The sequence below is a fragment of the Lolium rigidum genome, chromosome 3 (assembly GCF_022539505.1).
Source record: "Lolium rigidum isolate FL_2022 chromosome 3, APGP_CSIRO_Lrig_0.1, whole genome shotgun sequence".
Lineage (NCBI taxonomy): Eukaryota > Viridiplantae > Streptophyta > Magnoliopsida > Poales > Poaceae > Lolium > Lolium rigidum.
Window position 1 is genome coordinate 94,823,584 of NC_061510.1, and position 6,505 is coordinate 94,830,088.

Sequence of the window (6,505 nt, forward strand, 5' to 3'; positions counted from 1 at the left end):
TTTCTTGAATGGTTGACCACGAGAACTCTTGCTTGTGCATCCTTCCCGATGTGTACCGTCCATGAGCTTTCTCCTTTCCAGGGGTTTTCATTGGCATGTGCTCTCTCGCTTGACCCTTTCTAGTCTTCACCGGAGGTTTCTAACCTTCAAACTGCAGTCTGGGGAATGGGGGTCATCGCAAGTTCAAGTCATTTCATTTTGGTTGGCATTGGCCACGTCGTTGTAGACAGAATTAGCAGTTCGCGGCAAAGGAATATTCTTGAGATCGTCAGTCTCTTTGTCATGTTACAAACATTTGTCGTATTTTCCTGTTCAAGCTCCTGTGCTATGCAACATAAGTACCAGTTTATGTAGCAATGAATACAGTGTATCATGCTATGATGTATTCTTGTGGACAATACCGGTGTTTTGACATGAATTTTTTCATGTTTTGTTTTCCTTTTTATTATCGGTAACAGTAGAAGTGTGTTTGTCGTTTTCGTGCATTATAGGAGTCTTTATCTTCCATGGCTGATTTGAGAGTACTTTGCTAACTAAGTGACCGTGAGACCTCGGAGGAAACCAAATGTTAGCGATGTTGCATTTTAAAGAGTATATGAGTAGAAGCCAGCTATCTCCTACAAAGCTCAATTCAGCTGAGACCGGTGGCGGAGCTTGGGACATACATTTGGGGGGGGGGGGGGGCAAATGGGCTGGGAGAAAAGGAATAGCAAGGTTTTGGATTAAATTGGGGGGCAAATAGGCCTAATCTTAGTGGATCCTTCAGAGATTATTAATGGGCTGGGGGGCGGTGCCCCCCCCCCCACCCGGGGGCAGCAACATAGGTACGCCAGTGGCTGAGAGCGTCCACGTTAGGGAACCGTAAACACTGATATTTGCAAGTTGTGCGTAGTCATTTTGTACAACAGTTAAGGGCATAACAGCTAAGGAGTCAAGATTATATATTGGTTGAACCTTGGGTATGTTTGTCGATGTATTGAATGGGAAACAAAAACCAAATTGTTTCGGGTGATAATTTCACGGTGGGTTGCTTTTGCATGGTTAATAAGTGGATCATTGTGCTATACATGTTTCAAATTGAATATCACAGAATAAGCCCTAGCTATACGGTAAAATTTCTCGAGGTAATAGAACTTGCGGGTCATCCTCGAAACAACAATTCTCCTATGAGAACTATCATTTTTATCATGTAACTCATTGAAGAGGTACCACTTGTACCTCCTAGACTGGTCGTATATAACCCGGCAATCGACTTGCATTGCTTCAACCAACCCCATAACCGCCTATGTCTTATAGAGGGATACATCGCCTATAACCCAACAACATGTGCATATCACACCCTCCTCCTGGCATCGGAGGTCCGCCTCATTGCTAGAGCTCTCCTCCCTGCGTGAAGGCACCACCATGTCAGTTCTCGGTGTGCAGCACCATGCGGCATTTCATGCCAGGCATGCCTTTTATTACGTTGTGTGCATGGGAAACAAATTTTTTTGCCTCTACACAACAACCAAGATCTATCTATGAAGATGCAATAAAGAGTTTGGATCTAGATATGAACTCACCAAGCAAATTGCGGGAGGCTAGGTGAAGACTCTGAATGGGGCGGTCCCTTCAGCTAGGTGTATCCCTCCCAACCACGAAGATTTAGTCATTCTTGCTCCGAGGATCGAATGGTAGATCCCTCTGCCAGTATCCATGCCTACAACGATCCAGTCCACCAATGTTCTACCGTTCAGGATGTTGCGCTGTCGGCATCAGCACTGCAGCCTTTCGGCGTACATGTGTAGAACTTCGCAAGGGAGAGGGGGTGGGGAGGCCAACACATCAACTTGTGTGTTTTGGGAGAGGAAGGGTGGTCTCTTTATATAGGAGGAGGGGGAGGGGATCATCTTGGAGAAGGGGCTTCCCTAGGGCGCCGCCCTCCACTACCCGAGGCGCCCCCTTCCTTGGCTGCCAAGAGGTGCATCCCTTGGGGGCTTGGGGCCCTAGGCACCGGCCTCTATGGGCCATCTATGGCCCATGCAACCAACGTAGAGGTCTATGGACTTTTAGCCGCCCGAAACCCCTCTGACACTTTCTAATAAACTACAGATTTCTTAATTCTCCTTATTAAATTTCCTGAAACAGTTTCGATAAACCTCTCAAACCATTTCGATAACTTCATAACATTTCTAATAGTCTCTCCCAACCTTAAAATTTTTAATTATTCTGATACCTCTCCGAAACTATTTCGATAACATAAGAATGGCTCGGATGATTCCTCAAAACTATTTCAAAGTCACCAGAACTATTCTGAATGTTTGTCTCAACGACATACCATAAATGAAATTCCTACAATAGATTGAATTGGTTTAAGCGTGTGACCCAACATGTTCGATAATATGTAGACATGACTCTGAAACCCTTTCGGTTCAACAACCAACATAGTGACATAGTGATCAACCAGAACTTTAAGAGTGTAACGCCAGAACTATTCCGAACGTTTTTTTCTCTCAATCACATACCATAAATAAAAATCTTACAGTAGATTGAATAGCTTTAGGAGTGTGACCCAATAGGTTCGGTAGTATGTAGACATGATTTTGAAACCCTTTGGATCAATAACCAACATCGGGACCATTGATGCCCGTGAAGGCTCCCACACAAACACTTGTAATTTCGAACAAACGTTATGTTTACTCATATGTTAATCACTATTTGCGCATGATACAATTGATAACCCAAGGTGAGACTTCTATTAACTCGTTTGTGTATTTTAGTGTCATGATTATTATCACAAATTGGTAGAAAATAAGGTGATACCATAATACAGAGAGGGTCCAGAGTGTATATCTCCATCGTTAGGACGAGAAATATTCCAATCTTGAAATATCCAAGTGTCCCGATGTACTTTCGAACATACCATGTTATCATCGTTGTGATCACTACTAACTACCAAGGTACACATTCCAATATGAGGATAATTGATATTCTCATTGTATAATGATATGTACGTAAGTTTACAACATGATGTCACTAATGCCGTGTGATGATATTGTCTCATGTATACCATAGAATTGGATTGGTTCAGTACCCTTGTTCTTCTAACAATATACTTTGATTGTTGCTGACATCCTTATTACTTTAACAATGCCCATGATTAGGAAAACATGATCATCACATAACATATGAGCTAGTTGGGACTAGGAACAACTTGGTCTCTAAATCTCTACACGTGCTTGTGAGTTTTCCTTTGAATTTCATATTTAAGAAAAACATCAGTTATAGCATAAATAAAAAAATATTTAATTATAAATATGGAAACATATAATAATATTTATTATTGCCTATGTAGCATATTTCCTTCACCTTCCAACACCCTCCTAGCCCTAATCACCTATTAGCCGAGCGTCACACGCCGCCGAGAGGCACTTTCACTAGGACTGCCACCAACCCCAACAGCGGCTTCGCTCTTCGTAGTCTCATACTGCAAGTGGAACCGGTAGGACAACCTCCTCGCCACTATGTGCCGCTCATGCGCCCATTCACGTCTTTCAGCTAGGTACACAGGGTGGTGAGCCACCTCGAGGTTGATACTAACTACAACATGAATATTTGTACAAAGCTCATATACTTATATAGAAATCATTAAATTATTTAATTACTTAATTAGAATATTTAACCACATCTAACCATATTGCTAAATATAAGTTATAGTGTTCTTTCAAATCTTTTTCACAGAGTTCTAACATTGACTATTGACAAATGCATTTTGGACATGCTAGGTTTAAACAATCTCTAGTAGCAAAAGTTATTTCACTTTTTGAGACAATGTCCTAAATAAATATGTAAACTGAATTATCTTAGTGAGAAAAGTAATTGTATGAAATTGCATGCCTCTAAGCATTAATTTATGATACTTCTTTAAATTATGATATGTGTATATGCGTGAGGTGTGTATGTTCTTGTATCTTTTAAGATCAGTAAATATAGTAGTGTAGATCCATAAAGATTATGGCCTAACTAATAAGACTAGAGAGTATTCTAGAATATGATTAGGTCAATATAAAAACAAACGGAAACACCTTTAGTATATAAGGTGCCTTTTGAGAAATATGGAGCACAAGGTGGGCATACACAGACGTACCCCTATATCACAAACACATAAGAGTTACCTAGATTTAAGGTTGATGAATTTACCACATGTATCCTTCTATCAACCAAGTGTGGCCTCCCACTGAAAGCATATGCGGTCTTGATGACAAAGTAAAATTCAGCCGATTTCGGATCCATTTTTTTGCGTTCATGATATAACCGAATTGGATGGATCCACCACCCAATTTATTAATAAATAATAGATAAAAAGTGGGTAATAGATTGATATGAAAATCATCCCGCAGCCAAGAAAAAGTGTATAGAACGTGAGTTGTTGAAACAGGAATATTGGAAGATTACTCAGCAAAAATAATCATGATCAGACACAACATTATAAGTCTCTTCCTCTTGACCAAATTTGTAAACCCCATTTGATTCATTTTCAGTTGTTTCCTTGATAAAACTAGAGGTTACCAAGCAGCAAGGAACCATGTATAGCACTAAATAGGGTACTGTCGAATATTCCTTCTAAGGTTTGTTAGGGAGTGGTAGCCGTTAATTGACTAAGTCATACATTGTGTTCCGGCTTGGCAAAGAGAAATCAGGGAGGCTTATACTCATCAAATCGGTCATAAGTGCACGGCCTATACACCAGCTGATGGTTGCAGAGGCGCCAGCCTGGGTGCTTGAGGAGTTGGTCAAATGGATAAGAGCCTTCTTTTGGGCGGGAAAAAAGGAGGTCAATGGAGGCCAATGGCTGGTGGCGTGGGAGAATATATGCAGACCGACTCAGTTTGGAGGTCTTGGAGTGAAGGACCTGCGTTTGCAGGGTTTGGCTCTCAGAGTGAGGTGGTGCTGGTTGAGGCGCACGGATCCATCGAGGCCATGGCAAGGGCTGCCCGCTATCAATGACTTGGAAGCCAATGAAGTGTTCCAGAGCTTGGCGAAGTTTACTATAGGAGATGGCGAGAGTACTCTCTTTTGGAGAGATAGATGGATCAATGGAAGAAACATGGATGAGATCGCCCCAGAGGTGGCGGCTTTGGTCCCAACGAGGAGGAGGAACACTAGGAAAGTGAGCAATGCCTTGCATGAGGATTCTTGGCTTTCGGATGTTTCTGGAGAGCTATCCATTAATGGGTGGATGCAATGCACCCTGCTTTGGGAGCATTTGGACTGAGTATCTCGCGATGGCAACAGGCCGGATCGGATCACTTGGAAAGGGTCGGCGTCTAGCCTGTATACTGCTAGTGCGACCTACAACATGCTCTGCCAAGGGAGGGTCACATGGAGTATGACCAAGACGATATGGGGATCTTTTGCACCCCTAAAGTGCAAAATCTTCGGCTGGCTGGCGATACGACGCAGGTTATGGATCTCAGACAAGAGAGCTAGGCATGGCTTGCAGGATCGCCCAGACCCTTGCGCCACTTGCCTTCAGAAGGAGCATAATGTTGATCATATCCTCTCACAGTGCCCTTATGTCAAGATGGTCTGGTTTGGCTGTTTGAGAAGGCTGGGATTGCAGCTACAGGAGCCGCGGGAGAATACGAACCTAGAGAGATGGTGGACGGAGGCGAGGAAGAGGCTGCGGAGGGAGGACAGGAGAGATTTTGACACGTTCGTCCTGCTCATTGTTTGGACGCTATGGAAGCAAAGGAATGCTCGTGTGTTCAGAAACTTAGAGAGACAGTTATCCACGACGCATATCATAGACTTAGTATTAGAGGAGTTTGGCCTCTGGTGGGCCGCGAGGGAAGGGGAGCGGAGAGTCATGTTGCGAGAGTAGACCTTTAGGTTTTTGTTGGGTGTGTGCGTGGGTTGACCGAGGGCAGATGTTCGCATCCCCCTTCGATTTTTTGTAATTTTGTTGCTCCCTTCTATAAAGATATGGCATGCTTTTCGCATGCCCGCGAAAAAAAGGTTTGTTAGGGAGAAGAATAACTCTGAGCTCTATATCTACATAATGGAGAAGTACCTAAAAAGTATAAATTGAAATGACAATTGAATTGTCTGAACTACACATAAGGATAAGACGACACAAGGATCTTGCCACCCAAGTTCGTTGACAATGAAGAAACTAGAGACAATCTACTCAGGTTCAATGCCCTGATGCTCGTAACATACCTATTCCTACGTGCCGATGTCTTTTCCTATATAATATAAAAAGATTATTACACATATATTTTGGTGTTGCTGGCACCACTACTAGAAAACAGCGCTTTCGTCCAGCACCCCTAAGAGCTTTAGTCCCAGTTTAAAAACGAACCGGGACTAATGGAAGGCATTAGTTCCGGTTCATCCTAGAAAGCCTTTAGTCCCGATTTGTTTGGAACCTTTAGTCCCGGAATCTCCCGGTTTGTATTACGAACCGGGACTAAAGGGGTGGCGGCAAGCTTCCTTCAGGGCAAAACCCTTTAGTCCCGGTTGG